This window comes from Hordeum vulgare, chromosome 3H (genome assembly GCF_904849725.1).
Source record: "Hordeum vulgare subsp. vulgare chromosome 3H, MorexV3_pseudomolecules_assembly, whole genome shotgun sequence".
NCBI lineage: Eukaryota > Viridiplantae > Streptophyta > Magnoliopsida > Poales > Poaceae > Hordeum > Hordeum vulgare.
The window spans coordinates 81,924,955-81,933,941 of record NC_058520.1 but is presented as its reverse complement, the minus strand read 5'-3'; the positions used below and the strand labels follow the sequence as shown (position 1 = coordinate 81,933,941).

The 8,987-nt window shown below is 44.6% G+C and overlaps 1 long non-coding RNA gene across 1 annotated transcript; it reads left to right on the top strand.

Annotated features, from left to right (window-relative positions):
• Window positions 1-5,112: 5,112 nt before the first annotated feature.
• On the top strand, window positions 5,113-6,859 carry LOC123439573. Its single transcript, XR_006630116.1, has 4 exons — window positions 5,113-5,211; window positions 5,820-5,867; window positions 5,950-6,098; window positions 6,673-6,859. It is a non-coding gene; the product is annotated as an uncharacterized LOC123439573 (long non-coding RNA).
• Window positions 6,860-8,987: the final 2,128 nt, after the last annotated feature.

The following is an 8,987-nucleotide window of genomic DNA, read 5'->3' as shown; positions in this document are numbered from 1 at the left end:
CGTCACACACGCTCTCGCCACTTATCGCCATGTGCACGTCATGCACCTCGGCAACCTTCAAGCGGAAGCCCAGCGAGGGAGTCGGCCACGACCGTTAACCACACTAGTACCTAGTCCAGGTTTATCGCCTATCTGAGAGTAACCCGTACGGAAGTCCGGCCGAGGTTTCCGCCACGGCCTCAAACGATGTGCGCAGGGTTCCCAAGCCCACCATCCGGGTGCCACTTGGTACACCGTGCCACTGCCTACCGCATCACGGTCCACCTCTCAGGTCAGCACCATGCACGGCCTCCAGCATTACTATAAACACCAGAAACTACTTGCAACTCCTGGACCGAGTACTACACGATTAATAGGCCGAGCGGGGTCATATTTCAGGGCCCAACATGTGGTAGTATCTAGTCTTGGATTACATACATGGAACTCAGTTCCTAAGGACGGTTCCAATGAAACAACCCGCCATGTACTCCTACATAGCCTTTCACCGGTACCTTTACCAAATCAAGTTCAACACACGACCTTTGCTTACCGAACACATTCCACATTTCTGTTCATCTCCCAGATGACAGACCATACACAACTCTAAGCATAGCATGCATAGCAGGATAAGGCACATCATAGCTCAAGAAACTACCAGGTATGCTAGGTTGCAAGGTTCGGCTATTTACTGTGACAAGGTTAAGTCATGCAAAGGAAGTGGGTCCAACTATCGTGGCAAAAGCAGTTGAAGCATTTGATCCTAATGCATTAAATAGGTGCAGGAGCAAGAACATAGGTGTTATCAGGATGATCAAAAGGGGTGCTTGCCTTGTTGCTCAGAGGAGGAACGATATCCGTCGGGCGGATATTCGGTGGAATCCGGGGGTGCGGAGCCTACCGAAATGAACGACAACATTCAATAACAATCATATGCAATCAAAATGATGCATGAGCATGGCATGAGAATGCAAAGTGATAAGTTATTATAATCAAGGTGTTTTAGGTTTAGAGTTGATTTGAATCACATTCGAATAGCAATTCAAACGGGTATTCCCGGATACCGCTTTAATTGATTCGACCTGATGCTCAGATCAACCTAATGTTAACATGCATGAAATGTCATGTTATGGTACTGATTTACATCTGGGGCAGTGTGTGATCATTGCATTTATAATGAAATTTGGATATTTTTGCAAATTCCATTTATAAAGTGATTAAAAGAATTGAATTATTCCTTATTTCACAATTTAGGGTTCTGTAACTTTTTCAAACATAGTTGAAAATAGCATAACCAGAATCCTTGAATTTTTCTGATACTTTTTCATATATAAATTATTTTCATTGGAGTTACAGATTAATTTCTATGATTTTTGCAATTTTTAGCAATTTCCTGAATTATTTTTATACTGGAAATTCCATTTATTGCATCAGGCTGACGTCAGCAGGTCAGCCGACCTGTGCAGGTCAAACCTGACAGGGGGGCCCCACTGGTTAGCCTCTCTAGGACTAATCCCGCGGTGACCAGCCCCTAATTGGGGTTTGACCAGGCGTGGGGCCCTGTGTCAGCGACTCAGAGGAGGGCGATTAGGCCCTAATGGCCGGCCACGTAGACGGCCACCGGAGGGTGGTCGCCGGCGGAGGCGACCTAGACGGCGCTGCACAGCACCAAATCACACGCGGATGGCAGCTACAGCGAGCTCGCGAAGTGGCCGATCTGGTAGGACCAACTAGGGAGCCTAGGGTCGCCGGAAGAGGCGTCGGCGACGAGCCGGAGCGGCGGCCGAACCTCGGGCGTCGTCGGGGGGCTTGAATCAGAGGGATCCACGCTTAGATCTTAGCTGCTACGGCATCTACGCGTCGTCCTAGAGCTTCTGGTGCTCACGGGAGGACGAGCTAGACATCGGAGGGCTACCGGCGACTAGCGGCAGCGGCGGTGCTCGTCGGGCTCCGGTGGAACTAGGGCTAGAGGAGGGGATCGACGGGGAAGCTTAGGGAAAACCACCGCATGCTCACAGGGAGTGCAGAGAAGAGCTCAGACGGCTCGGGGAAGGCCTGGGGGCGACGAATCGACGGGAGAGGTCCGGCGGCCGGAGGAGGAAGACGACGGCGTTGCGGGCGTTGCAGGGCGCGAGGAAGCTTCGGCTTCTGCAGGAATGACCATGGCGATGAGGCGGAGCTAATGGCGTGCTCGCGGAGGGGTTCCTATGGCCAGGGCAACGGCCAGCTCGAGCTCGAGCTCGGCTCTAATGGCGGCAGCAGGGAGAGTGAGGGGATCCGGGCGGAGGAGGAGAACCGAGGCGGGGAATGGATAGGGGAAGCTCTGGGGAGCTTATCCCCGCCGTCGCCAGCGCAAACCGGTGGCCAGGCAGGCACGCAGGTGCGTGGCCGCGCCGGAGGAGGCGGCGGCCACCTCCTTCTGCCTACTGGCGCGGGGAAGGGGACGAGCGACGAGATGGGCTGGGCCTGGCGTGGGCGTCAGGTACGACTTTTCCTTTTTATTCTGTTTTTGTTTTTCTGTTTTGCTATTTATTGCTTTGCTAATTATTTCAGCTCCAAAACAAAAAGTAAAAACTATTTTAAACCTCCTGAAATATTTGTTATAATGTCCCCACTCATTTCCAAGACTTTCAACATTTTTGGAAAATTATAGCTTCTGATTTCAGATTTTAAAATTTGAAACCAGTGGCTTTTGCATTTATTTAAAATGCTTAAAGTGTCAAGAAAATAGTTTTCTCCAATCCTCATTTACTTTCATGATTTATCAGAAAGTTTGAACAATTCTTGAGGCCATTTTGGGTTCATTGATTTTGAACTAGTTTGAAATTTCCTTTAATTGAAATAGTGGCTAGGGTTTTAAGTTTTTCCTTTGCCACTTTGTTGTTTTTGTTGAAACCTCCTAGATGCAAATGCAAAGAAGACATGAGCACAATGCTATCTAGCTTAAGGTTTAGGGATGTGACAGGTTGGCATATCTAAGTGCAAATGTGCAATTGTCTCCATTAAAAATGTTACCTTTCCATGCATTGATAAGAATGATTATATGGTCAACTTAAGAAATGCTCATGTGGTATACATAAAGAAATGTGTTTTAAAAGATCATATTTAATTGAGGGATTTAGTTATGATCCGTAATTACAATTTACCACAAAAAATGCCACAACGAATGGTGTATCATGCTAATGGCAGAGGTTGTGCCACATCTTAGGAGGGGAAATGGGTTGTGGTAACAAACACTATTCTTGTGCTTAATTATAGTGAATCTATGGTCCATTTACTTACAATAATCTGAACAAATCCCATGGGCTTGGGGTGATAGCTCAGGTAGGCTTCCACTACTAAGCTCTGCATTCCCTCGAAAAAAACTAAGATCAACACTGCATCATGTCATTTATGGAAGCAGTATTAGGGAAAAAATGTATTACGTATGGGTGGTGTGATAAACAGAATCATTTAGCCAAAATCTCGCAATGAAGATAAAAACTGGCCTACTCATACCTCTCCAACATATCTACTTTTCCAAACTCTTTTGCCCTTGTTTTGAATGGAACAAAACCGGAGTGATGTTGTTTTCAGCAGAATTGCCTTGGTGTTATTTTGTGCAGAAATAGAAGTTCTCGGATTCACCTGAAAATTTACGGAGAATATTTCTAGAATTAATAAAAAATACTGGCGACATAATCTACCGGAGAGGGGCCACCCCCTCGCCACAAGCCTGCAGGGCGCCCCCCATAGGTCGCGCCCCCTGGCTTGTGGGGCCCCTGTAGCTCCAACGACTTCGTTTCCACTCCTATATATTCCTATCCGGGGAAAAAAATATCACAGAGAAGAGTTCATCACCTTTTATGTTACGGAGCCGCCGCCACCTCCTGTTCTTCCTCGGGAGGGCATATCTGAATGTACATTTGGGCTCCGGAGATGGGAAATCGACGTCATCGTCATCACCAACCACTACTAGGAAAAGGGCTATAGATGATATAGATACTAATGACGCACCACACAAGCAATGCGCCACTACTATATAGTAATGGCGCACCATGTGAGGTGTGCCATTAGTGTGGTGGATACTAATGGCGCACCACACTCTCGGTGCGCCACTACTATATATTTTTTATTTTTATTTTTTTTGCAAAACTACTAATGGCGCACCAGAAGCTGGTGCACCATTAGTAACCTGCTTACTAATGGCGCATCTGTTAGTAGTGCGACACTACTATAAATTTTTTTTGTTTTTTTTGCAAACTACTAATGGCGCACCACAGCTAGTGCGTCATTAGTAACCAGTGTTACTAATGGCGCATTTGTAGGTGGTGTGCCACTACTATTTTTTTTGCAAAACTACTAATGGCGCACCACGAGCTGGTGCGCCATTAGTAACCAGGGTTACTAATGGCGCATTTGTAGGTGGTGCGCCATTAGTAACCTCCCTCGGTAAAACAGAGATGAAGAGAAAGGAAACCTCCTTTCCTTCCTTCCCCGTCCCCTCCCCAGTCCAGGTACGCCCATCCCCCACCCCACCCATCGCCGCCACCAACGACTACACTCTGCCCCAGGTACACCCTCTGTAGCCATCCGATTCGATCCGCCTCGGCTTCCTCTCCAAGCCACAGCTCCCCCGGCCATGGCCACCGCCGCCACGATCCAGTCCGTCAAGGCCCGCCAGATCTTCGACAGCCGCGGCAACCCCACCATCGAGGTACAGATCTGCGCGTTCCACCCCCCCGCCTTTCTCCCGCTCGATTCGGTAGCTACCGCTAGGTGCTTACCGCGTAGCGACGGCTTTGGCTTGTTCGATTGCGCGGCCGATCTGGCCCGGCAGCTCCGCGCGGCACGGGCCGGGGTTCCTGCAGAGCACAGTGCATGGTTTCTACCCCTTCCGCCCAGAGTCTCGAGGGGTTTTCCTGTGGTCGAGCCGGAAGTGTAAGGTTGCTAACTTCGTTCCTGCTACTGTGCGTCAGGTCGATGTGTGCTGCTCCGATGGAACCTTCGCCAGGGCCGCCGTTCCCAGCGGTGCATCGACTGGTGGGTGTTCCTTTCCATTCCTATAAAATCCCACTTTGTGCCCAACCTGGTGAATCTTTGAATGCGAAATCCTGTTGCCGTCGCTTTTGACAGGTTGTGTGTTCTTTTCGTTGAAGCTAATCTTGTCTGAATCGTCCCTCTTGTGTCGGTGTTTATGAAGCTCTGGAACTGAGGGACGGCGGGTCTGACTACTTGGGCAGGGGGGTTTCCAAGGTTTGCATCCATTCCATTGAACATTATCGTCACATTGTTTAAATCTATGTCACATTTCCAAGGTTTGCATCCATTTTGAGCGAATTTTATCTTAACATGCTTTAAATCTGTGTCATGGTTCTTCGTGATTTGATATGACTGCTTGTTATGTTTTGTGGCCTTAACTCTACGCTCCTGTTACATTAACAATACTGTCATCAACTTTCACATTAACTACCTGCTTAGCTTGATAACTTGTCCTCCCATACTTATTATGTGTACCAAACAAGTGATAGTGTAGCTTCTGAATTATCCTGTTTTGGCACGATATGTTATTGTGCCATGCTGGTTTCTGCATTGCATTTCTTTTAATATACCCTGCGATTGATCTGTTTTTTCATCACCTATTATTTCCTTAATAATAAACCGAATTGCTGAAGACTGCCATAAAACGAGCAGCTGATGATCATTTAGTGGACGTTTTGTTAACTGCATATTAAACCTGATGTTTAACTAAATAGTAAATATTCCGGTGATTACTATTGTAGGTGGCACTTAACTGTATATTCCCATTTGCATCTACAGTTTAGTTCTTGTAATATTCACATGTTTTTGCTGTTCTGCTACAGGCTGTTAGCAATGTGAACTCCATTATTGCGCCCGCTTTGATCGGCAAGGTTAGTATTGTCTTTGCCCCCTCTTTCTCTTTTCATGAGATTTGAATGCATAATTTATTCAGTGATGTATTTCCTTCTACAGGACCCTACCGCTCAAACTGAGCTCGACAACTTTATGGTTACTGTGATACATACTGTGTTTTGGATAGATAGTTGGCCAAATTGTAGCATGTTCATGCCCACGCAACCTGCTACTAGGGGTTGGTGTTCTTAGTTTTCTACTGGTAATAGGTGGGTGATATTTAAAATGCCAACAACATCAAATCTTCTCCTAGTTACTTGCATTTTTTTCTTTTTGTCTAGGTGTGTGGACAGTGATACCCTATTATGTTTTTTGTTTTCTTACACATGGATTCGTACTATGAAGATCAATTACGTTGGTAGGTAGCTCGCTTGCCGGTTAGCTTTGCACATACAGCAGATTGATTTTGTTTCAACCCAAAACTAAGAACCAGGTTAAGCCCATAGATCGAAGAGTGGTTTGGTCTGGGTTGAGGTGGACAAAATGTACGGTTTGGTTTGGTTTTGGTTCTGCGCGATTATTGGAAGTGTGGTTTAGTTCTGGTTTAAACTCCATATTAATTGGTTATGGTTTATGTTTAGTTCAGTTATATAACCGTTGCCAGGTTTACTTCCATGAATCATGATGTGCTGCCCCTTATTTGCAATCTTAAAAATTAATTGTGCACCTAGCCATTAGCAGGCACTTCCTGCAAACTTTTAGTAAAGCTATGTTTACTAAAAAAATCAAATAGCTGCTATCTGATTTTGCTTATGTTTTCTTGTACATGTGAATGGTTTCCAGAGTGTGCTGATTGAGCCAACCAGTGGCAACATAAGCATTGGGCTGGCCTTCATGGCTGTTGCCAAGGGTTACAGACTTGTACTCACGATGCCGCCTCCATGAGTATGGAGAGGAGAATCATCCTGAAGGTTTTTGGTGCTGAGTTGATCCTCACAGACCCACTTTTGGGAATGAAAGGAGCTATATCATTCGAAAGTTGTATTGAGCAGTTCTTACAATGTACACCACCCTAATTAATATTTCTCCGGGTGAAGGCATGCACTTTTATATTCAATCCCCTGTTCAATTCGCCCATCTATTTAATTGTGCAACTAAATGATGATTTCATACATTCCAATTGATATTTGTGTGTTCACAAAAGCTAGTCCCAGTGAACGTTTTGAATCGAGTGCAGTTTCTCTGATAACATTTTTATTGATATAGGTTCTAGATGATTAGGCAGCTTCTTTTATCTAGGATAATGTTCAGGAAAGCTAAAGAAGTAGTTGAATTGGATTTATACCCGCAAAAAAGATAATTTGTTGGGTTTATAGAAAGTTTTTGTCTACCACCCTTCCTCATGAATCTAGTCATTAATAATTATTCTATTCTTGTTCTGAAATTACTGATGAAAAATTGTTGTCTGACTAAGAGAAAGACATGTGTCCTTTTGTCCGATTTGTATATTCAGTTTTCACCATCTGTTACGCTTTAATACTCCCTTCTAAATCATATTTTATCTACTTGGCATCTGGCCTATTCGACTTTTGATAAGCAATATATAAGCAAAAATAAAGTATTTGTAGATTGGTTTCCTCACCATAGTTACCTACCAGTTTGAGGACTGGCTTGTATATGCTCGCATTGGCCCTCTGATTCAGAGGATGGCCCATGGCCTTGCACTAGCAGAATATGTTGGTAGGTGGCAGAACAGGACTGCCTGTGAAGACAATGAGAGAGGATTGTTTTGTGGCTCCTTCTTATTTGGTACATGAATAACATTTTTTCTTGAATTTTGTGATTACATAAAAACTATTCTCACTTGTGAGATTTCATTTTTTGTTTTGGAGAAGAGCCTTCTCATGCACTGGCAGCAGCAAGTTTTCTTCCCAAGCAAGGTTTTCTCAAGGTATATTAAAAAACAATCTAGACCATGTTACTCATGATGAGAATGATGAAATCATGCTTCTTCTTTTTTTGGATACATACAATTGGTTTCTGATATGAAAATGCTCATTATGCTAGTGCTAGGGTGGATGGAGATGAAGACGCATTTCAAACTGTGCTAGAGTTCCATGACCCGCTAGACAGAACTCACTAGTCAACTAATGCTCTATTGGCAGATGGCTGCTAGTGCTAGGGTGGATGAAGATGCGTTTCAAACTGTGCAAGGAATGCTCGTGTTGTCAGGAGTTTCGTGAGCACGGTAACTTTGATGAGGTAAAACTTTCGTTACATCATTAACCTGCTCACTTTTTACCACTGGTCAATGACTGAAAAACAAGGATCGTATAGATTAGCTTTTCTTAGTTGCTGATTTATTTTTGAAAATTGGTTTCAACTATAGTTCTTTCACTATTAGCATGTACACTTGTCCTTACTGGTGCTGTGCCTCAACAGTCATTTTATTCAAGAGTGCTGTAAATCCATTGCGCATATGAGATTTTAACAACTTGATCTAGTTCCACTTTCTTGACTAATTTGTGCAAAATGTTTTCAGGTACTCAACCTATTGATGCACATGGACATGATGACTCTCTAGCGTTTATGGACCAACCAACCTGTAATCATGGACCTTATTGTCTTGTAGACCATTTGGTGTTTCGAGTGTTTTGGAGCTTGCACTTTTTGCATGTAGATACAAACTTGTGTCTTCTGGACCATCTGAAGTCTCTCATAGTAACCAATAGTCCTTATCTTTTTGTGACTTGTGTGTTCTAGATGGTTGTTAAGATGGTCAAAACTATGCTTCCTCTAGGTTAATTTGTTCGTCAACTTGCGTTCAATGTATCTGCATGTTTATAAACATATTTTCATTGTGGTGTAATATGTGTTTATCTTGAACCTTCTTGTGGGTGTGAGGATAATAATTGAATATTTTTAGAGCTGGTAGTATAACCTGTGGCGCACCATGAGCTATACTAATGACACACCTGGGAGGCATACTAATGGCGCACCTGGGAGGCATACTAATGCCGCACTTGGGAGGCATACTAATGGCGCACCTGGAAGGCATACTAATGGCGCACCTGGGAGGCATACTAATGGCGCACCTGGGAGGCATACTAATGGCGCACCTGGGAGGCATACTAATGGCGCACCTGGGAGGCATACTA